Source organism: Bos indicus, chromosome 19 (assembly GCF_029378745.1).
Source record: "Bos indicus isolate NIAB-ARS_2022 breed Sahiwal x Tharparkar chromosome 19, NIAB-ARS_B.indTharparkar_mat_pri_1.0, whole genome shotgun sequence".
In the NCBI taxonomy this organism is placed as follows: domain Eukaryota; kingdom Metazoa; phylum Chordata; class Mammalia; order Artiodactyla; family Bovidae; genus Bos; species Bos indicus.
Window position 1 is genome coordinate 26,382,779 of NC_091778.1, and position 23,948 is coordinate 26,406,726.

Here is a 23,948-nt window from a genome sequence, read left to right on the forward strand (position 1 = left end):
ACGCGAGGGCGGGCCCTCAGGGGCGTGGTCAGCGGCTCCGGAGACCGCCCCCGCCCCGGTGTCCCGCTGGATGCCTCGAGGTGAGGGAGGTCCTCGGTGGCAAGTCCTACTGGGAGTGGAGACATCCCCACCCGACCCCACTCCCCGAGCCACACACACACACACACACACACGCACACACGCCCACACTCTGCTCAGAGAGACCTGAAAGCCTCAGCAATAATTTCCAGACCCCTGACCCTCACCCTGGGCCTGTCACTGTCCCTCCACGCCAAGCACACGGCCCTTACAAGCACATACTCACCTATGGATTCTTTGTCTGGAATTTCTTGCACCTGTTATAAGACCTAAGGAAGAAGGAGACAGGTGGTGAGGTCCCTCCCTGACTCTACAATTGTGCCTTCTCCCCTCGAAACCCACTCTGGATAGTAAGATCTTTTTATCCTTACTGCCAATGGTCACAGGGCCTGGGGGTTCACAGAGAGGCCCCTGCTAGGGGATCCATGAGTGGCTGAGGTCAGATAGAAAGGAGAGGGTGTGCTTAGGGCTGAATCTCCAAATCCTAGGATCAGCGACCCTAGGACTAAGAACCCCCCTCCCTCCATCAGAGCCTCAGTCCCCGGCTTCTATCCACATCCCAGGGCTCCCAACTCGACACCCTCTCAACACTCCTTTCATGCCTGAACTCAGATATTCCTTCCTTCTTTCCTCCAGAAAGCAAGGAGTAAAAACAGCTGTTGCTTCAGAATGATGCTGAAAGATGCTGTATGTTCTCATGTATATGGTAAAATTAGGTTGAAATAAAAATGGGAACATCCCATTCTTCTTTGTGCAGAAAAAGATCTTTCCTGATTAGCCTTCTCCTTCTTGGCCTAACCCCGGTGCCTAAGAATGAGAGGTCTGTAAGGCTTGTTCCCATCACACTTCCCAAGATGTTGGCGGCCACAGACATCCTGGACTGGCCTGCTCTGCCCCAAAGGAGCTGGATCAGCCCAACAGATACTAAATGCTGACTCCCCCTGCCCCCCACCATGGGGACAGGAAGAAACGCTGGGTTACCTAATCCAAGGAGCCTTCCAGCAATTATTTCATGAGAAAGTCAAGTGCCAAAAGGCATGCATGGTGTGTATATGTGTGTGTTCCAAGTAGCTGTGTGGGACAGGGTAAGCCAAATTACTCCCTGCATTCTTCTCCGGGTAGAATCTTTGATAGACACTAGGAGAGAGGCAACCGCTACAGCTTGTCTCTAGTAGCACTCAGAGCCCCTCTGGATCTGAGCACAGAGCCTGGAGTGCAGGGACCCCAGTCTCAGCCAGAAAAGCCCAGCCTCTTCCTTTGCAGGACCCGAGGAAGGACCATGCAGGAAAGTCTGGGAGGGGCTGGACAGCTGGGTCCCCAGTCCTATAGCTGATGTGCAGCAGAGTCTGTGCCTGGATAGACAGCATAAATGAGGGTGGGGGTGGGTGGGGGTCCAGCCTTCTCTCGCAGCATCCAGGAAAAGGAAGGCTGGCCAGGTCTCTAGGGTGGGACTAATGGGGCATAGATAAGATTCTAGAGACTGGCTGCCCAGGATCCAGCCTCGCTCTCCCACCTTAGGTGGGTTATATGGTCTGTCCGGATCCACCATGACAACATCTGGGAGGGGCTGCTCGGGGCCTGGGGAGGGCTCTATCTGCCAAGGGCAGAGATGGGGCTCACGGTGGGTTCTGGGCAGACAGTACGAGAATCAGACCATCCCCCTTGGTTCCTCTCCCTCGGCAGTCAGACCACTGAGTCAATAGCTGGAGATCAGCCAAGGAGAGGAGAGATGAATCAGGAGGGGAGGAAGAGGGGCAGAGCATCTGGGGAGGAGGGAGGGAGAGAGGGAGGAGGGGGTGATTCTGGAGCGGGGAGGGAGGCACTGAAGACCAGTGCCATCCAAGAGCTGGCTCCTTGCCAGTTTGGGGGAGGCTGCTGCTCACCCCAGGCCCCAGGGGCTCCTCCTGGCCGCCCCCTCAAGGCCCCTCCTCCCTCCCTCCCGGGGCTCAGCTCCTGCCCGGTACCAGACTGTGGGGGAGGTGAGGGTGACGGACCCTGCTGAACTCCCTGCACATTCACCAGCCCTGATGTCAGTGGGCTAGCGAGGCCGACCTCCCACTGAGTCCCAGGGGCTCTGGCACTTGCCCTCCCAGTTCTCCCTCCCCTGGCTCCGACCTTGCTTCCTGGCTCCTTAGTCTGCTCTGGTGCTGGGCTGGGGGCAGGATGTGGGACAAGCCTTCCTGTACCCCCTGCCAATCACCTCATGAAATCGAATCCCAGCCAAGCCCAAACCCCAAAGTCAGGGACCTGAGGTGGGGGAAGTGAGGCCCGGGGAGGGACAGGGACAGGCTCCAGGTCACAGAGCAAGATATGCAGAGACAGGGCTGGAACCCAGGGTCTTGGCTGTGGTCCCAGGGCCCCTTGGGGGCAACCGTCAAATCCAGCCAATTCTGGGCAGCTCCCCCTGCTCCCAGATCACCCAGAGGCTCCAATCCCCTGGAATTGTGCTTTGAGGTCTCCAGAACCATCCCTGTGGCCCTCCAGCAGGAGCCCCTGAGGACCACCCCTCCTCCCAACCCTCTTGACTCCCCTTCTTCTCCCCAGTGACCTTCCTGAGTGACTCTGTTTTCACTCATCCCTTAACCATGGTCCCCAGGGCTCTGAGCTGGGAAGGTCCCCCTTTTATTCACAGACCCTTTCTGCATGGTGTCATCCACCCCCACACCTGCACTGGTGACTCCCACTCCTCCACCTCCAGCCCAGTCCCTCTCCTTATACCCACCTGCCTCCAGCTCTTGTCCTGAAGGTCCCACCCACTCCCCAGACTCCTGAGGTTCAGCGCTTAAGGGGTGGGGCAGTCTTCTGCAGTCCTGGGCCCACCTGCCTGGGACTGGCCCTCACCCTCTGCACCTGGGTCCCTGTGCATGGGCGTGGGGCCCTCACACACTTGTGTACATGTGTTGGAGCCCATCCTCGGAGAGCAGAGAGCTGTCTGTCTCAGCTGTTCATCTATCTCTACAGCTGAAGAGGCAGCTGGCTTTAGAAAATGCTCCATGAAAAAGTGGGAGTGAATGCCAGGGAAAGGGGACTCATTGGAGAGGGAGTGGAACAAATAGAATGAGCACATGGACGGACCCCATGAGCTGGGTCACAGAGAGGATGCGTTAGAAGGCGTGGTAAACCATGGGGGTCACAGGTGCCACACGGGGGCTGACTCCAAGATCACATCAGCCTTTGCACTGAGACAGACAGCTGCTGGCCTCACTGGTCACCTCAGCCCTTCAAGCCCCTCTGCCAGGAATGCTCAGGTCAGAAGATCATGGGTCAGGCCAGACCTGTGATCTGCCAGGCAGGCCCCAGTCAGCCCTGCCAGGCCCTCTATGAAGCCTTCAGGTCGCTGTGATGGCTAACAGGCCCAGCAGTCCAGCTTTGTAACTGGGGAAGGTGTGGAAAGGGAGCCACACCCCACACCTCAGGGTCCTCAGCTGCAGGCACCAACGGGGAGCAGACTAATAGGGACTCAATGGAGAAATACACTCCAGGACTGGACCCTCCTGGCAAACATACCATCCCCGGCTCCTCCCCCTCGAATCTTGAAATCCAGCCTCTGCCCTGGAAACCATTGCCTTGTTATGAGATCCACAGGGGTGTGGACGCAGGACTTGCGTTTATCTTTTCCTGCCAGGTTGCTAGGTTCAGGAGCCAAAAGGGGTGCTAAGCGGGGAGGCAGGGGCATGATGGAAGCTGCACAGGAGCCTGGGGTGGGCCAGGCTCGGAGCTCCTAGGCCTCATCTCTAACTAGGACCTCAGAGAAGGGCACCAGCGGCTCTGGGCTCTGCCCCATGGCTCTGCCTGCCTGAAGCGGAGCCACTGGGGCAGAACCTGGAGCCCTGAGGCCCCCGGTAGGGAGGACAGAAGAGAATCCTGCCCCCTGGGTCACTCCAACTCCCTCTACCAAACCCTCCTTTAAACTCCATCCCAGGGACACACTGCCGGACACACGTGTATTTTGGGATGTTCCTCTTTCTCCGGTGTATCTGGGGACACGCCTCTGCATATATCATGCTGCGTATACCTGTGTACGTGTGTTGGTGTAGAGGGAAGATGTGGGAGGTACAGAGTCTATAGTACTTGCACACACAGCTGTACACATATGTACATATATGGGCACATGTTCAAGCCCTTGTGGTTGGAAGGGGGATTTTTATGCCTTTGCTCATAAATGGTGAATGTGTTTCTAGACACATATGGATGCATGCCTGCAGTATCTGTGTCAACACAGGACGTGCGCATGCCTGTGTGTGTATTGTCTACACATGCTTACGTATATCAGATATTTGTGTGTGTCTCGTTGTGTGAGTTTGATCACACATCACGTGCCATATTTTCCGCTCTTTTACCAGACCTGGAAGTGTGTCTCTAGAAGGTACAGATCCTGAGTGTTCTGCAGAGACTCACACATACAATTCTAAGGGTGGCCCTGACCTGGGGAGAGGGTAAGAGAGTGGAGCTTCCTGTCCCCCTAGACCAGCACTGGGCCCTTTTGGTCCCAGCGGAGGAGGAATTTCCCACGAGCCTCTGCTGAGAGACCGGCTGCCCAGAGAACAAACAGCAACCATCCCCGCGTGGAGGGGCTGCCTGCTCCTCCCAGCCAAGGCAGGGGCTGCGGAGGGTGTGGAATGGAGACAGCTGCTTCCAGCCCAGATAAGGCTATGGGGCTCACATTTTCCACTTCCAGGAGCCTCCCCGGCAGGTCCCAACCCCTAAGCTCTGGCCCCATGGCCTGGAGAGGTCTCCGGCTGACCCAGCGCCTTCCCCACCCCCCACCACTCTGGGGGCTGCCATGCCAAGAGGAGAAACTGAGGTCCTGGAAGTGTCAGCACCCCACCAGAGCTTGTCCCGGGCCGCTGGGGACTGGGGACGTGGTCTCTGTGGCAGGACTGGCCCAGCCTGGGGCCCTCACAGCTAATATCCTGACACTTTTGCCTCTGAAAACCACCCAGGAAGGAGGAGGGGTCTCCCGTTCTTTTAGAACAGCAGTCCCTGTCTGTCTGCTCCATCAGCCTGGCCACCCCCCGCCCAGGGGAACCCCGAGACCCGGAGGAGTGAGCAGTCCTGGTCAGGGACAGAACTGGCCTCGAACTCTGGACTTCTCCTTCTCCCCACCCCTCCACAACATCCTACCCAGAGCCTGTCCCCTCTAGCCCTGCCTGGTCTGCCTCCCCTCCCCCTCCCCAGGCTATTTATAGGTCCTGGCTCAATGGCCTCCAGGACTTGAAGAGCCAGAGCTGCAGGGCTGGAGAGCTCCTGGGCCTTCCCCAGGGGCCCCGGAGGCTGGGGAGTGTCCGCTTTCAGCCCAGCAAAAGGCCTTGTCACTCAGAGCGAGCGGTGGGGGTGGGGAGGCCCGCCGAGGCAAGGGGCTGGACTAGGGTCTAGGCAAGGAGCTCTCTGGAGCCTCTTCCGGTCTGTAGACAAGCCAGGCTCCCTCAGAAGCATTCTTGAGGCTCCTTGGGGCTGGGGTAGGCATGGGAGGTCTCCGAGGGCACGAGACCTTCCTTAGGAAGGCCTGGAGAGCCGAAGCCAGCATCCGGACCCACCAGGCGGCCACTTTCCTTGCAAGCCCCCAGAGTCTCCTTTCTCTAACAAAACTGTCCCCCTGACCCTTGGATCTGCTCCAGCAACAGGTGAATAACTGAGGCTGCCAAGGCACAAACTCGCATATTTCTGCCATTGTGGCTGCTCTGGTCGCCCTGCCCAAAGCATCCTTTCCACTTGCCATCCTGTCTGACACTCTCCTGCTCCTTTTTCAGATCTTCAGAGCCCAGTTTTTGGGGAAGGTTGTTTTATTTTTTTTGGCCATGCAGCCTGGCATGTGGAATCTTAGTTCCCTGACCAGGGATCAAACCCATGCCCCCTACATGGGAAGTGTGGAGTCTTAACCACTGGACCACCAAGGAAGTCCAGAGCCTGGTTTAAATGCCACCTTCTCTGAGAAGTCATCCTTGGTGAAGACTGTCAGCCTGCCTGGCTTCCACTCTCTGCCCCACTGTGTCCACTGCGTGTTCCACTCCTGCCCTGGTTCCCTGCTCTAATGCGGGATTTGTGCTTCTCTGGAGCAGTGATCTCAGTTTGGAGCTCCCGAGAGGGCAGAGCCCAGAGTCGCTCAGCCCTCAACTCCATCCATCGCCCAGCCCCAGGCACTGGATGAATGAGTGCAGGAACTAGTGATTGAACAGTGAATGGAGATGGAGAGAACCAGGGGGGAAGGAAAGCAGGAAAGACCCCGTCTGTGTCTCCTGAGCCCTGGAGGGACTGCCCGGTGTGCCAGTGGGCAGGAAGGTGGCAGGGGCAGCCCAGGCTAGGTTTCAGGGATGCTGTGCCGCCCTGGGCTGCAGCCAGCTCGGTCACTCTCATTCTTTCCAGATCAAAGTTCCCCCAGGGAGCAGCCTGGAACCTGACACTGGCCCAGCGTGGAGGGGACCGGCTGGTGCTATTCAGGAGGAGGGTATGGAGAGGTAGGGCACCTGTCCCCAGCTCCGGAACACCAGGCCAACAGCCCAGGAAGGGGGCTGGATACACTTTCACACACCGACTCCAGCTGCAGGCCCGTCCTCAGATGAAGGGCCACATTAGTAGGATGGGAACCCCTGGCTTAGGCCCTTGTCCAGACTCTCCAAGGACACCAAGCCCCTCAGGGCCTTAGTGGCTCCCTGCACTGTCCCCCCATCAGTTCTGACTCACCCCCATCCCATTCTTCAGCAACTTCCATCTCAGACACACTCCAGGTGTATGGTCTGTGTCCCAGCATCTGTGTCTGTTTCTGTACCTTTCTGTCTAGACTATCATGATTCTCTGTTTCTCTGTATTTTAAAAAATATTTATTTATTTGGCTGTGCTGGGTCTCAGTTGCAGCATATGGGATTTGGTTCCCTGACCGGGGATCAAACCCGAGCCCCCTGCATTGGGAGCAGTCTTAGCCACTGGACCACCAGGGAAGTCCCTCTCTGTATATTTTGTTCTTCCTTCAGTCCTAATTCCTGTCTCTTTTTCCATCTCTGTCTCCCTGGACATGAAGAATGACTATGGAGTGGTGTGTTAGCCCTTCAGTCTGCAGTAAATAGGTTTTTCCTGCCGCTGGGTCTGGGCTGGCAGAGGATGAGAGAGGACAGAACCCAGTGCCCCTGCTGCAGCCAGGCCTCACTGGTACCCTCAGCTGCTGCGTCTGAGCCAGCCCGAGCTCAGCCCCACCGCCACGTGAGCAGACAGACAGGAAGTGGGCAGAGCTGCTCTGCGGCAGGAGGCCCATGTCAGTGGGCCAGATCCCTGAGTCTGCCACTCCTCTGGCCTTCTTCCTCATTCCACTCCTAGCTGTGGAAAGTCACACCACAGCCAGAGTTTGACTTCATGGCCCCCACTCCCATGTGCAAACTGGAGTCACAGGTCACACACACACACACGCACATACACACATAGGGGAGTGGCTCAGAGCTTAGGACTTTGCGTCTCAATAATGTCATGGCTCACTAATCTTTGGACCTCAGTTTCCTTATCTGTAACTGAGGATTTTAATAATAATAATACGGTATCTGTATCCTAGAATTGTTGTGCATGTGTGCGAAGTCACTTGGGTCATGTCCGGCTCATTGTGACCCTATGGACTGTAGCCCGCCAGGCTCCCGTAAGGGATTTCCCATGGAACATCTGACTTAGGATCAAACCTGCATCTCCTGCATTGCAGGTAGATTTGTTACCACTGAGCCACCAGGGCAGCCCCCCTAGAATTGTTATGCTCAGTCACTCAGTCCTATCCAACTCTTTGCGACCCTATGGACTGTAGTCCATCAGGCTTCTCTGTCTATGGGCTTTTCCAGGTAAGAATACTGGAGTGGGTTGCCATTTCCTACTCCAGGCGGAATTGTTAATATGCATTAAATTTATTCATATTTGCAAGGTCCTTAAAAACAAAGACCTTATATCTGGCTCATAGTAAGCACTCTATTTATCTATCTATTAGTTAAATAAAATTAATAAATATGCATGATTGCATGCTTCACACTTGACTCTCAATAAAAATTACAAGTTGCTTTCACCTTTATCCTGTTCCCCTGGGTTGAGCCAGACCCTGGTCACCAGCAGGTCCAAACAAGCCTGATGTGAGAAGTTGTGATTCAAGTCTAGGAAGAACATACAGCTCTGGGCGTGTGCATTTCGCCAGATCTGCTAGTGGAACCACATGTCATTAACAGGATCACACGTGGAGAAATCATTTCGCTTCTGGTTAAAGACAGTTGAAACCATCTCCCTCTGCTCCAAACAAGTAGACATGAGGACATGTTTGTAGACAAGAAATGGAGACCTACTCCATAAAAGAAAGAAGACAGGAGCCTGCAGGGAGAGAAGGGGTTGAGGCTGTTCCCAGGGGCTGGGAAGAGAGCAGGGCTGAAGGTGGAGGGTGTGGGCCACGGTGTAAATGCTAAGCCAGGCTGGGACCTCAGCCTGGCTGGTGTCAGGACCTGGGTTGCCAGTTGTGATGATAAAGCGGTACAGCCCTGTCCATCCTTCAAGGTGGCAGCAAAAACCGAAGTGACATGCCTGTGGTTCGGCCTGCAGCAGAGCCACTAGGCTCAAAGGGATTGTCCTAGAAATGTGTCATCCTCATGAGGTTGAGGGCCTGCAAGTGGACACTTCTGAGAAAACCCTGGTGTGGAGCCCAGCCAGACCCAGACCAAGCTGAGGCCACTAGCATATGGCCTTGGGTTTTTGAGAATCTCCAGATAACCTCAGAAGGTCCCCCTGGAACTGAGCCCGAACTGCCCACAGCAGAGACCTCTGCATCACACCCATCGCGGTTTGGTCTCCATCCCTCACTCTCCCTGGTGTCTCCTTCCAGTTTCCTGCCAGGATTTCCCAGACTGACCTTCTAAAACAAGAGTCCTTATCACAAGCTTTGCTTTTAAGAGGATTCTAAGACGCTAAGTTTCTTGTCTTCTTCAGAAGGATCATAGAGATGCAGATGGTGTTTTTAAATTGAGAAAAGGTTTATATCCATTAAATACATTCTGCAGATGTAAAATCAGTGGTTTTAATACATCACAATGGTGTGCAACCACCACCACTAATTCCAGAACATTTCATCACTTCAAGCAGAAATCCTATACCCATTAGCAGCCATTCCCCAATTTCATCACTAATCTACTTTCTGTCTGTATGAATTTTTCCATTCTGTACATTTAATATATTCGTCGTTGTTTTTCAATTGCTCAGTCATGTCCGACTCTTTGCGACCCCATGGACTGAAGCATGCCAGGCTTCCCTGTCCTTCACCATTAACATATTGGGTTGGGCAAAAAGTTCATTTACGTTTTTCTGTCCCATACACGGAATGATACAACATGTGCTCTTATGTGACTGGTTTCTTCCATTGGCATGTTTCCAAGGTTCCTCCATGCAACATGCATTGTGGTCCTTCGCTCCTTTTTAGGGCTGAATGATATTCCATCATATGGCAGAGCAAAATAAGAAGAACAGGTCTGAGCTGCAAGATAGTTTGATAATCAGTAGTAACAAAAACATGTCATTTAGAAATACGGGAGTAAATATTTTAAAAATCAGCTTCAGAGTAAGTAAGAAAGTGATTGTCCACGGAGAAGAGGATACAGAAAAAAAGGAACAACATATAGATCTTTTTCTAAACAAACCTCAAAGGGAACTAGCTCATTCTTTATGTGCATGTATAACAAATGGAAATAAAAACTAAAATAAGGAAAAAAGCATGATAAGTAGAAAATACAAAATAAGATATGAAAATAAGTCCAGATATATCCATCACAGTACATTTAAATGGCTTTAAATTACCTGTTAAGAAAACCAAGACTTTCAGAATGGATAAAATCCAATCTTATTCTATTAACAAAATCCAATCGTCTTCCATGAACACACCTAAGAAACAACTGTGGCTTCCCCAAAGTCTCAGAGGGTAAAGAATCCACCTGCAATGCAGGAGGTACAGGAGATGGGGGTTCAATCCCTGGGTCAGGAAGATCCCCTGGAGGAGGATATGGCAACCCACTCTAATATGCTTGCATGAAAAATCCCATGGACAGAAGAGCCTGGCAGGCTACAGTCCAAAGGGTTGCAAAGAGACAGACACGACTGAGTGAATGAGCATGAGTACAAAGAAGCAACTATGACATGGAATTGCTGACATAGGAAGGAGGGGAAAAAAAACATCCTTCCCAAGCAAGAACAAAAGAAACAGGAAAGCTGGTGGGGCAATAGTGGCGTCAGAAGATACACTCAGGCCTTGCGGTTCAGTGACTGTGGTGTGGTGGGGTTACTTTATCCAGGAAGGTCGAGAAGGCCTGTCCAAAGAAGGTGAAATTCGTGTTGAGACCTATAAAGTAAGACGGTAGCTAAGAGTTGTGTGGGAAAGAACATTCCAGGCAGAAGGAGCAGCACGAGCAAAACAGCGTGAGCCTGGATCCAGCCTGGTGTGTTGAAGAGCTGAGAGGCCAGTGAGGCTGGAGAGAAGCACAGAGATGGGCTCAGGCTTGAGCAGTCAGACCAAGAGGGCGGCGAGGGGGCGGGGCCATATGAGGGGCGGGGCCAGGTGAAGCGTGGCTCCGAGTGCAGTGGTGCAGGTGTGAGAGCTCTGGGAGGTTTCAAGCAGGGGGAGGACCGGGTTTACTTTACTGCTACTTGGAAGGTGGATTTTAACAGGGCCAGCGTGGAGGTGGGGATTACAGTTAGGTGTGTACCTAATTCAGCCCTGAAGCAGGGAACGCCAAAACTGGAAGAACTACAAGGAGAAGTTAAGAAATCTATTAATCACGGCGGGCGGTTTTAAACTCGGAGTGAGGGAGCGTCTCTCAGCCCTGCCCGTGTTGCTCCGTGGCTCCCACTTTCTCCCCAGCCCTCCGCGGCCATCCCTCACACGCCTTACGCCACGTCTTCATGTTACCTCCCTTTTCTTCCCAATTCTCCAGCCCCTCTGTGTCCCCGAATGTCCTTGCTGGTTCTCTCAGGTCCTAACATCGGTCCAATGACTCCCGCTCCCCTCCAGCCTTCCTGGCCTCTCCAGGGCTCTCCTAATTCACCTCTTTCCTCCTACATTCCCCCACCCCCGTTTGGAATCTCAGCCCCTCCCATCCCCCTGGTTTCTTCCACTTTCTGTCTCTCTCTAGCAACTCAAATCCCCAAACCATCCCCAGTTCTGCTTCATAGCTCGCCTAGTCCCTACCTCATCTCCCAGACTCTCAGTCGTTTTAGCCCCGGCCCAGAGCCCCACCAACTTCCTCCCATTTCCCAGAGTCCCTCTGGGTCTCCGCTTTGGTCCAGTCTGGTTGGAGACTCATTGTCTAGTTCCTTGTGTGGGGCTAGGTGCATCTTTTTTTATTTCCTGTTATTTCCCATTATTTCCCACTTCCTAGAGGGGCCCTCAAGGCCCCTGCTTATTTAACTTATTTGCAGAGTACATCATGAGAAACGCTGGGGTAGATGAAGCACAAGCTGGAATCAAGATTGCCAGGAGAAATGTCAGTAACCTCAGATACACGGTGACACCATCCTTATGGCAGAAAGCAAAGAAGAACTAAAGAGCCTCTTGATGAAAATGAAAGAGGAGAGTGAAAAAGTTGGTTTAAAACTCAACATTCAGAAAACTAAGATCATGGCATCTGGTCCCATCACTTCATGGCAAATAGATAGGGAAACAGTGACAGACTTTATTTTTGGGGGCTCCAAAATCACTGCAGATGGTGACTGCAGTCATGAAATTAAAAGACGCTTACTCCTTGGAAGTATGTTGTCTAGGTAGACAACATATTAAAAAGCAGAGACATTACTTTGCCAACAAAGGTCCGTCTAGTCAAAGCTATGGTTTTTCCAGTAGTCATGTTTGGATATGAGAGTTAGCTGAGCACCGAAGCATTGATGCTTTAGAACTGTGGTGTTGGAGAAGACTCTTGAGAGTCCCTTGGACTGCAAGGAGATCCAACCAGTTCATCCTAAAGGAAATTGATCCTGAATGAATGAATGAATATTGCAAGGACTGATGCTGAAGCAGAAACTCCAACACTTTGGCCACCTGATTTGAAGAACTGACTCATTTGAAAAGACCCTGGTGCTGGGAAAGATTGAAGGTAGGAGTAGGGGACAACAGAGGATGAGATGGCTGGATGGCATCACCGACTCAATGGACATGAGTTTGAGTAAACTCCGGGAGTTGGTGATGGACAGGGAGGCCTGACGTGCTGCAGTCCATGGGGTGGCAAAGAGTTGGACATAACTGAGTGACTGAACTGAACTGAGAGGGGCCCTTGGGGCTTCCTAGGTGGTTCAGTGGTAAAGAATCAGCCTGCAATGTAGGAGACTCAAGAGGTGCTGGTTCGATCCCTGGGTCGGGAAGATCCCCCCCCTCGGAGGAGGAAATGGCAACCCACTCCAGTATTCTTGCCCTGGGAAATCCCATGGACAGAGGAACCTGGCACACTGCAGTCCATGGGGTTGCAAAGAGTCAGACACAACTGAGCGCACACATCACACACACACACACACACACACATACAGAGGCCTTTTCATGGAGATTGTCAGTTGACCAGATATGAGTAAAACACACACATCGTTTCTTGCCACCTTCAGTGACCTCTGGACCCAGAGAGGAGGAAAGGCAAGATCCCCCAGGTTACCTTTCATTTCCCATCACGAGCAGGATGAGAGCCTGCTGACCATGGGGTTGGGGCAGGGCCCACCCTGGCAGTCAGGGAGCTCCCAGTCCAGCCAGGGGTGGGTCCCAGCAGCTGTCATGGCACAGACCCAGCCAGACCTTGGGGCCTGCCGCAGCAGGTGGTAATGGAGGGAGTCCAGCGGGATCTGGTGTTGGTAGGGCTGTGATGTGTGAAGATGACCAGCTCTGGCCATGCCCCTTTCCCATGTCTCTTATCTCTCACCTCCTGCAAACTCCTCCCAGCACCTCCATCTCTTCTCAGACCTCCAGGCTTTCTTAGCCCACCCATCCTCTCAGTTTACCTGCCTCCTGAGAAACCTGTATGCAGGTCAAGAAGCAACAGTTCGAACTGTGGAACAACAGACTTGCAAATCAGGAAAGGAGTACGTAAAAGCTGTATATTGTCACTCACCCTGCTTATTTAACTTATTTGCAGAGTACATCATACAAAATGCTGGGCTGGATGAAGCACAAACTGGAGTCAAGATTGCCAGGAGAAATATCAATAACCTCAGATACACAGATGACACCACCCTTATGGCAGAAAGCAAAAAAGAACTAAAGAGCCTCTTGATGAAAGTGAAAGAGGAGAGTGAACAAGTTGGTTTAAAACTCAACATTCAGAAAACTAAGATCATGGCATCCGGTCCCATCACTTCATGGCAAAGAGATGGGGAAACAGTGGAAACAGTGACAGACTTTATTTTTGGGGGGTCCAAAATCACTGCAGATGGTGACTGCAGCCATGAAATTAAAAGACACTTGCTTTTTGGAGGAAAAGCTATGAGCAACCTAGACAGCATATTAAAAAGTAGAGACATTACTTTGCCAACAAAGGTCCATCTAGTCAAAGCTATGGTTTTTCCAGTAGTCATGTTTGGATGTGAGAGTTGGACCATAAAGAAAACTGAGGACTGAAGAACTGATGCTTTTGAACTGTGGTGTTGGAGAAAACTCTTGAGAGTCCCTTGGACAGCAAGGAGATCCAACCAGTCAATCCTAAAGGAAATGAGTCCTGAATATTCATTGGAAGGACTGATGCTGAAGCTGAAACTCCAATACTTTGGCCACCTGATTTGAAGAACTGACTCATTTGAAAAGATCCTGGGAAAGATTGAAGGTGGGAGGAGAAGGGGACAACAGAGGATGAGATGGTTGGATGGCATCACCAGCTCGATGCACAAGAGTTTGAGTAAGCTCTGGGAGCTGGTGATGGACAGGGAGGCCTGGCCTGCTGCAGTCCGTGGGGTCGCAGAGAGTCGGACACGACTGAGAGACTGAACTGAACCGATCCTCCCAGTCCCTCCAATCTTCCACAGGGTTTCCTAGTCTCTGCTCCGCCCCCACTTCCCCTCCCATCCCTGCCATTTCCCCCAGTGCTCCACATTTGCCTTCTATAAGGCCAGGGGACTGGGATCCCAGAGGACTTTGTTAAGAACTGATGTGCTCATGTGTAACAAGAAACTACTCAAGGCGAGGGAAAGGACCACCATACAGGAGCATGCCAAATGTTTCTGAGGCTCACACAGGAGTAGGAATAGTCCCTGTTTCCACCTGTCAAAATGGATAGAACTCCTAATACACCAAGCATTGGGTAGAATCTTTAGATGGGTCATGCATGTATTGCAACAAAATGAAAGGCAACCCATAGAGTAGGAGAAAATATTTGCAAACCATGTATCTGATAAGGAGTTAATATCCAGAAAAAGATAAGGGATGTATACACCTCAGTAGCAAAAAACCCAAATAACCCAACTGTAAAATGGGCAAAGGACCTGAATAGAATTTTTTCCAAGGAAGACATACAAATGGGCAACATGAAAAGATGCTATGCTATGCTAAGTCAATTCAGTCGTTTCCGACTCTATGCGACCCCATAGACGGCAGCCCACCAGGCTCCCCGGTCCCTGGGATTCTCTAGGCAAGAACACTGGAGTGGGTTGCCATTTCCTTCTCCAATGCATGACAGTGAAAATTGAAAGGGAAGTTGCTCAGTCGTGTCTGACTCTTCGCGACCGCATGAACTGCAGCCCCCCAGGCTCCCCTGTCCATGGGATTTTGGAGATCACTAATTATTAGAGAAATGCAGGTCAAAACCACAGTAAGATACCATGTCACACCTGTTAGGATGTCTGTTATCAAAATGACTTGAGACAACCAGTGCTGGTGAGGGTGCTGAAAAAAGTGAATCCTAGCACTCTGTTGGTGGGAATGTAAACTGGTACAGTCACTATGGAAAACAGTACGAGTTTCCTTTAAAAAATTAAAAATAGAACTACACTATGACCCAGCAATCTCACTTCTGGGAGATTCATATGCAAAGAAATGAAAGCACTATCTTTAAGAAATAACTGTACTCCTATGTTCTTTGCAGCATTATTCATGGTAGCCGAGATATATAGAAAGTAGGTCTCTGTTGACAGATGAATGGATAAAGAAAATTACACACATGTACACACACACACACACCATGAAATATTATTCAGTCTTAACAAAGAAGGAAATCCTGTCATTTACAGATTTATGGATGAACCTGAAGGGCATTATGCTAAGTGGAATAAGCCAGACAGAGATAGACAAGTACTGTATGATACCACTTATGCGTTAAGAAAAAAAAAAAGACTCAGAATAGAATGGGCTTCCCTGGTGGCTCAGTTGACAAAGAATCCGCCTGCAATGCAGGAGACCTGGGTTTGATTCCTGGGTTGGGAGGATCCCTGGAGAAGGGCATGGCTACCCATTCCAGTATCCTGGCCTGGAGAATTCCATGGACAGAGGAGCCTGGCAGGCTACAGTCCATGGGGTGGCAGAGAGTCGGACACACTGAGTGACTTTCACTTTCACAGAATAGAATGGTGGTTGCTAGTGGCTGGAGAGAGGGGGAAATGGGGACAGGCTGGTAAAAGGGTACAGACTTTCAGCTGTAAGATGGTTAAGTTTTGAGGATCTAATGTACAGCATGGTGACTATAGCAGATCACACAGTTTCTATATTTAGTCTCTTAGCAAATCTTAAGCTTTCTCACATACACACCTAAAAGATAATTATGTGAGGTGATGAAAGTGAAAGTAAAAGTCGCTCAGTCGTGTCCAACTCTTTGCGATCCCATGGATTATACAGTCCATGGAATTCTCCAGGCCAGAATACTGGAGTGGGTAGCCTTTCTCTTCTCCGGGGGGGTCTTCCAAACCCAGGGATTGAACCCAGGTCTCCTGCATTGCAGACAGATTCTTTACCAGATGAGCCAGAAGGGAAGCCTATTTGAGATGATGGTATGTTGATTAACTTGACTGGGAGAATCCTTTCACAATGTCCATGTATATCAAATAATGTACCCTTTAAACACATTAATATTTCAGTTTAATTTGTCAATTACACCTCAGTAAAGCTGGTGAGGAAGGGAATAAAGATCATGCATTAGAGGCAGAGCTAATTCGTTGTAAAGTCTGCCTGTCCTAACAAAGCATAAAAAAATCTCTCAAAAGATAAACAGAGTCACAAGTTAGTTAACTGCATGCCAGAACAAAATCCAACACTTTTTCAAGGAATACAATACAACGCAGCACATAAAACTCAACAACGTAAAATTCACCATATTTAGCACCCATTGGAGAAGGCAATGACACCCCACTCCAGTACTCTTGCCTGGCAAATCCCATGGACAGAGGAGCCTGGTAGGCTGCAGTCCATGGGGTCTTGAAGAGTTGGACACAACTGAACGATTTCACTTTAACTTTCATGCATTGGAGAAGGAAATGGCAACCTACTCCAGTGTTCTTGCCTGGAGCCTGGTGGGCTGCCTCTATGGGGTCGCACAGAGTCGGACACGTCTGAAGTGACTTAGCAGCAGCAGCAGCAGCCTTTAGAAAATCACAGGACATGTAACAAAACACAAAAATCGGACACATACTTAGGAGAACAACCAAAAAAGGAACAGACCCAGAAATGACAGAGATGATGGAATTAGTAGTTAAAGACTTTAAAACCATTATTTTAAGTGTTAAGACTATAATCAAGGAAAATTTGGACAGATAAGGAGAAGAATAAGATATACAAAAGAGACCAAAATGGAACTTCTAAAGTTTAAATACACACAGTATCCAAAATGAAACATACACGATGGGCTTAAGAGCAGATGAGATACTACAGAAGAAAAGATCATTTGACCTTGATCATTTGAAGAAATTGCAATTATAAGCTACCCAAGATAAAACATTACAGGAAAAGACACTGAAAAAGAAGTGAGCAGAGTCATGGTGGGCTGTAGGACAATATCAAGCAATGTAATATATTCCAATTACAAATTGGAATCCCAGAAGAGGCGAAATTAAACAGAAAAAATATTTGAATAAATTGTGGTTTAAAGTTTTCCAAATTAGATGGAGACTGTAAAAGCTTAGACTATAAATGCATAGAATCTCAATAAAACCCAAGCAAAGAAACAAAACCACACCAAGGCTGATCACAATCAGATTTGTTAATATCAATAATAAAAAGAAAATCTTAAATGTTGCTGAAGAAATTCAACTTCTAACCAAGATAGAATAATAAGGATTGGATTTACCCTTACTGAAATAAGGGTGACTCCCTTGGCATGGACTATTTAGATAGGAAACAAAAGCAAAATGATAAATGGAATTTTGTGAAAAATAAAAAATTCTGATCTACAAAAGATGTCATTAAGAAAAATGAAAAGGCAAGTCATATTTGCAAAACACATTATCCAGTAAAGGACTTATGTGTAGAATGTACAAGGAATTCTTAAAGCTCAATAAAAACAGCTTACTTTTTTTTTCATGGACAAAAGGTTTGACCAGACACTAAAGCAATGAAGATATATGAATGGATAATAAGCAAATAAAATGACATGTCAGCAAAGAAGATACATGAGTGGATAATAAGCAAATAAAATGATGTTCAACAATATTAGACCTCAGGGAAATACAAATTAAAACCACACAGAATAGAAGTGAGTGGTGGGGCCAGCTGACAGTAAAGGCGCTGAGCGGCTGTGTGCAGAGCAAGCTGGACTTGGATCTCAGCTAAAGGACAATATTCCAGTTACTGAACTTTCAGTAAACGGACCTTCTTCAAAAAAAACATTTTTCCCTTGTGTGAAAAATGAACTTTTGCCTAGTCATTCTCTTGAATTACCAGGAACAAAATTTCCAGTTCAACCAAGATAAAATGAATTTTTCCACACCGAGAAACATCTGGGGTCTATTTGCTCCACTAAAACTGCATATGGAATTCAAAGCAATGCAGCAGGTTCTGCACCTTCCATTTCTTCCAAGCTCAAACCTTTCAGTGGATATTTGAGGAATAATGATGAGGCCATTGGATTTGAAGATATTTTTAATGACATGTCACAAAGGGAACTAATGGGAGAACTACACTTGATGATGGAATATAAACTTGATTTCCTGTGATACAGTGTATGCTGTTCATGAGAACAGAGGAGCTGCATCTTACTTACAGTAGTTGTCTATTTACTATAATTTGATGTGCGCAACATTAAAAGTACTGACACATGGGGGAAACCCCACATACACATACCCTAGAGTGGATAAAATTTTAATAACTGACAATACTAAGAGCTGTCAAAAAAGTAGAGCAACTGGAACTTTCATTCATTGCTGTCGGGAATGCAAAATGGTGCAGTCAGTCTGGAAAATAATTTGGTAGTATGTTTATATGTGTATATATGTATCAAGTTAACTGTATACTTATCATAAGACCCAGAAATCCCACCTTAGATATTAACAGGAACAAAAGCATGTATCCACACAAAGACTTGTACACAAATGTTTATAGCTGCTATATTCATAGTGATAAAAATTTGAAAACAAGCCAATTCCATCAATGAATAAATAAATTGTAGTATATGGATGCAATGGAAACTGCTCAACTATAAAAAAAAAACAACTAGCAATACAGGCAACAACATAAGTGCTTGTCCCAGGTTTTATGCTAAGTGAAAGAAACCAAGTATGAGTGATTACTTGTGTGATTCCGTTTATAATCTGTAAATCCTCAAAACATGATTCCTTTGGTGGAGGCAAACGTCCAGGGATAGAAATCAGACCGGTAGTTGCTAAGGGCCAGAAGTAAGGGCTGAGGCAAAGGGCACAACAAACCTTTTCAGTCGTCGGAAATGTTCTTTATCCTCTTCATGGTGTTGCTGCTGCTGCTGCTGCTGCTGCTGCTAAGTCGCTTGAGTCGTGTCCGACTCTGTGCGACCCCATAGACGGCAGCCCACCAGGCTCCGCCATCCCTGGGATTGCTAGATGATGATATATAGTAAAACTGGTGAATTTTACTTTCTGTAAATTTTACCCCAATGAATCAGATTTTTTGAATAACATGCATGACAAACTTGTCTGCCACCACTGATTTTGATGGTGATTTTGATTTTGATGGAAGATTGCTGCACTAGAAACTGGCTCTCCTAAGATCTGCTGAGAGAAAAGGATGTGAGACTTTCCTGCGGATTAGACGTGAGCCATGGGAGAGGATTGATGCTTTTGAACTGTGGTGTTGGAGAAGACTCTTGAGAGTCCCTTGGACAGCAAGAAGATCAAACCAGTAAATCCTAAAGGAAATCAGTCCTGAATGTTCATTGGAAGGACTGTTGCTGAAGCTGAAGCTCCAATACTTTGACCACCTATTGCGAAGAACTAACTCATTGGGAAAGACCCTGATGCTGGGAAAGATTGAAGCCCGGAGGAGAAGGGGACGACAGAGGACGAGATCCAAATGGCATCACCGACTGGATGGATAGGAGTTTGAGCACGCTCCCGGAGTTGGTGATGGACAGGGAAACTTGGCGTGCTGCAGTCCATGGGGTCGCAAAGATTCCGACACGACTGAGCGACTGAACTGAATGGGGAGAGCAGCTGGAGGAAGGCACGGCGACCCATTCCAGTATTCTTGCCTGGAGAATCCCATGGACAGAGGAGACTGGTGGGCTGCAGTCCAGTGGGTCGTAAAGAGTCAGACACGACTGAAGCGACTTAGCACGCAATCGCAGAGGGCACCTCTATGCAGAGGGAAGACCTGCATAGGGCGATAATATTAATAAAAACCTGTCCAAGAGCGCCACCTGGAGGGGAGCTGAGACTTAGCAGCAAGAAGCTGAAGCCTAAGGCTACCTGTGAGCCTAGGGTAAGGGGCCCTGCCGGGGTCCAGCCCCCGCTGATTCAGGGTATTCGAAGGAGAGACGGCATAGGCGACCTATTTATTTAAATATTTATCAAAGATATAAAGAGTAATAGAATGAGGACAGCTCAGTGAGGAAATTCAGTGTAGAAAAGAGGCTGAGTAGCTTGGTTTACGCGGGAGACCAATAAAACTTCAAGACAAGAAGTTTGCACCACTTACGTAGGCCGCAGGCGTCCTTCCGTTCTCCCGAAGGAGAGGAAACACTGAGGCCTCCCCGGTCGGATCTTAGAAGCCCAGGCATAATTAGTAAGCATGGTGGGTTCCGCGCTCCAGGTGGAGACTCAACCAGAGTGAGAGAGAGAGCGATATGGGGAGACCAAGTTTCGGTGAACAAGGCCCGCACTTTATTTTCCAAAGCAGTTTTTATACCTTAAGTTGTGCATAGAGGAAAATGGGGGAAGGGGTAGAGTCATGCAAGAACAGCAGTTCCTGATCCTAAACAAAGCCAGACTTTCAAACTTATCATATGCAAAAGTTCAGGTGAATTACATCATCTTCTGGCCAGGAGGCCTGTTAACATTTTAAGAAACTTATTTTTCTCTAAAGGTGATTATTCCAAAGTCAGGAGCCACCCTCCAAAAGCATTAGATAAAGTTACATTCCTATAGGGCAAAGGTGTGGTGGGCTCAATCAAGAAAAGAATTAACTCAAGGGTCCAAGGTTACAAACATTAAAGCTACTACTTACACCAATTATATTAATCAATACACTGCCAGGGACACAGCAGGTAAGGGATATGGAGACTTAGCAGCAAACATTGGCCCAACAAGTGAAAAACCCTTCACCAATACAATTTCTAATCAATCTTTTAACTGCTCAAAGGACTCTGTATTTAGACAGTTTAGAACATCTCATGCCTCTCACAGTTGGGAGGCTCTGAGCAATCACATGTGGCCGGAAAAACCTATTCAGGCAGGCTAGAGGATTTCCAAAGGAGTTTGTAGGTTGAAACACTGTCACACCCAGGAATTATTAACTGGAGCTGTAAGCTAACTCTTTTTTCAGAGAGAGGTAGTGGGGGACAGCCCCCCGTAAAGTCAGAGGTGTAGGTGAAAGCACAAAGCAGAAAGTAGGCAGACTCTGGTTTTTGGGGGTAGATGCTCGAGAATTTCCAGGGGGACTCCTGAGGCTCGATCCCGCCATTGTGTATGCTGAGCCTCCTTCCTCATGACCTTTGCCATGGGTGGAGCTCGGTCCCAGCAGGGCCCCTCCAGACCAAGGGTGAAACTTGTAGGTGAGAGACCCTGGTAATGATGTGGGCTGCAGGTTAGGAAGAACTTTCAAGAGTTACTAGATGAAGAGTCAGCTTTCTACACATAGCAAGCCTGGGGAGATGTGTGGCAGGCCACCCAGTACTAGTTAGAATTTGATTTTAAAAAATTTTTATTAGTAGTCTTTTTGGCTGTACCACAGGGCATGTGGCATGACCAGGCATGGAGCCCGAGTCAGGGATGGAACCCCACCAGAGTTCCAGAGTTCCCTGACCAGGGATGGAAACTGAGCCCCCGGCCCTGGGAGTCTTAACCACTCGTCTGCCAGGGAGGTCCCAAGAGCTGATTTTTAGAGTAGAACGCTCCTCTCTCTCCCCTATTTCAACCCCGGAGGAAACAAAAACAGCCCAGTGAGTGAGTAAGGAAGAGGATCTCAGGATGTGTGAGCAGAGGGAGAGGGGAAGCAACATTCATCCCCCACACAGAGTCGCTCCCACGTACAGACCCACAGACTCACATGCAGTTTTTCCCCCGCTGTGTGCTATCTACCCATAATAGATCGGGAAGGTGCAGAAGAGATGCTTTTAAACTTAAATAAACTTTTTGTTTGTTTGTTTTTTGGTTTGTACTCTTTGTATATCTTTTTTTAAAATTTTATTTATTTTTTATTGAAGGATAATTGCTTTACAGAACTTTGTTGTTTTCTGTCAAATCTCATCATGAATCAGCCAAAGGTATACATATATCCCCTCCCTTTTGAACTTCCCTCCCATCTCCCTCCCCATCCTACCCCTCTATGTTGATACAGAGCCCCTGTTTGAGTTTCCTTAGCCATACAGCAAATTCCCATTGGGTATCTATTTTACATACGATAGTGTAAGTTTCCATGTTACTCTTTCCATACATCTCGCCCTCTCCTCCCCTTTGTGGTAAGATACACATAACATCCAATTTCTCATTTTAACCGTTTTAAAATGTAAGATTCAGCAGGACCAAATTGTTGCATACCCAATTGGGTATTGTTGTTTACCCATCTCCAGAACTTTCATCAAGCGCAACTGAAACCCCATGTCTGCTAAACAAGAACTCCCCATTACCCCCCCCCCACCCCTACCCCCTTGCCCCTGCCCCCAGGAAGCACATCCTACCCTCCATCTCTGTGCATCTGACCACTCTGTATGGCTCTCAAAACTGCAATTACTGAAATGAGACTTTTATAACTTGAAGTGACCCTGGAAATTTTCCCAGTGCAATGTCCAGAAAAGACATGGGCCTTCCCAGTATTCCATTCAAAGGGGTGATGATGAACCAGCCCCAGAGAACAAGTCCGAATGGGGATTGGCTGTTCTCTGATTTCCTTGACCACCAGGAAAGGAAACTGGTCTTCAGCATCTGGGACCCTGAAGGAAGCAGGCAGACACTGGCTCCTGCCTGCTGGGGTCGCTTATCTGGGTGGCTGGTCTTGATGGGGTTGGGGTCGGGATGGCGGCCAGGAAGCCACCAGGGGACGCAGCAGGGAGGTTGATGAGCCCCAGAATCAGAGGGGCCTCAGGGGCCCAAGTCAGAAGCCTGTCTGGAGAGTCAAGTCCTGCTCCTGCAGGAGAGCCCTGCAGCCTGCTTTTTTCACTTAGCACGTCTTGAAGGGTGTCCATGTCAAGACATGAAGACCCACCTGTCTTTAAAATGATGCAGAATTACCAGCACTTAGGTTTCCCAGGTGGCTTACACAGTAAAGAATCTGCTCGTAACGCAGGAGACCTGAGTTCAGCCCCTGGGTGAGGCAGATCCCCTGGAGAAGGGCATGGCTACCCACTCCAGAGAATCCCATGGACAGAGGAGCTTCGTGGGCTACAGTCCACCGGGTCACAAAGAGTCCGGCACGACTGAGCAAGCATCACTTTCACTTTCAGGTCACCGATTCCCAAGCTGGTGGACGCTATGGTTGATTATACTTTTCTGCTATTAGCTGTTACTTCAGTAAACATCTGTCTCTCTTCGTGATCCTGCGTTTCTCTAAAGTTGCTTAATTATTCAGTCACAGACAGGTCATACTATCCCTCATTACATCACTCATTACATGGGCGAGTGAGTGACAAGGTTAGATTGTGACTTAGAAGAGTTGAAAAAGTCATACGAGAGAAATATCTTTTGGAAATGACCTTTTGAAATGGAACAGTCAGACCACCTCTAGAGCTGTCATCAAGGGTGGCCCAGGTCACATTCGTTCAGGGGGTTGGACAACATGGAGTGGAAGATCTTGGGGAGGAAGAAAAGCAGCTTCTATGCTGGACGACATGGTCACCCTTAGATCATAATAACGTGCGTGTTGTTAATATAGCCATTGTTCTGTGTGTCTGTATTGTATTCCTCACTACTGTATAATTAGTTGACAATGCTATTTACTTAAAAAAAAATATCCAGGTGGTGCAGTGGTAAAGAATCCACCTTCCAGTGGAGGGGATGTGGGTTTGATCTCTGGTTGGGGAACTAAGATCACACAGGCCATGGAGCAACTAAGCCTGTGCGCCACAACCACTGAACCAGTGCCTCAGCTCGAGAGCCCGTTAGCTGCAGACTACAGAGCTCGTGTACCACAACTAGAGAGAAGTCTGCGTGCCATAACAAACGATCCCACATGCTGCAACCAAGACCCGATGCAGGCAAACATAGTTTTCTTTTAAAAATAATGAGGCTGATCAAAACACAGCAAGAGGAATCTCAAGATGATTATCTGAGTTGATTGTGCTGTTCTGCATGTGGCCCCTCACTGGCCT

The 23,948-nt window shown here is 48.9% G+C and overlaps 1 pseudogene; it reads left to right on the forward strand.

Moving 5' to 3' along the window:
• The first annotated feature begins 70 nt into the window (after positions 1–70).
• LOC109573228 (proteasome maturation protein pseudogene) lies at positions 71–18,171 on the forward strand (annotated as a pseudogene).
• Positions 18,172–23,948: the final 5,777 nt, after the last annotated feature.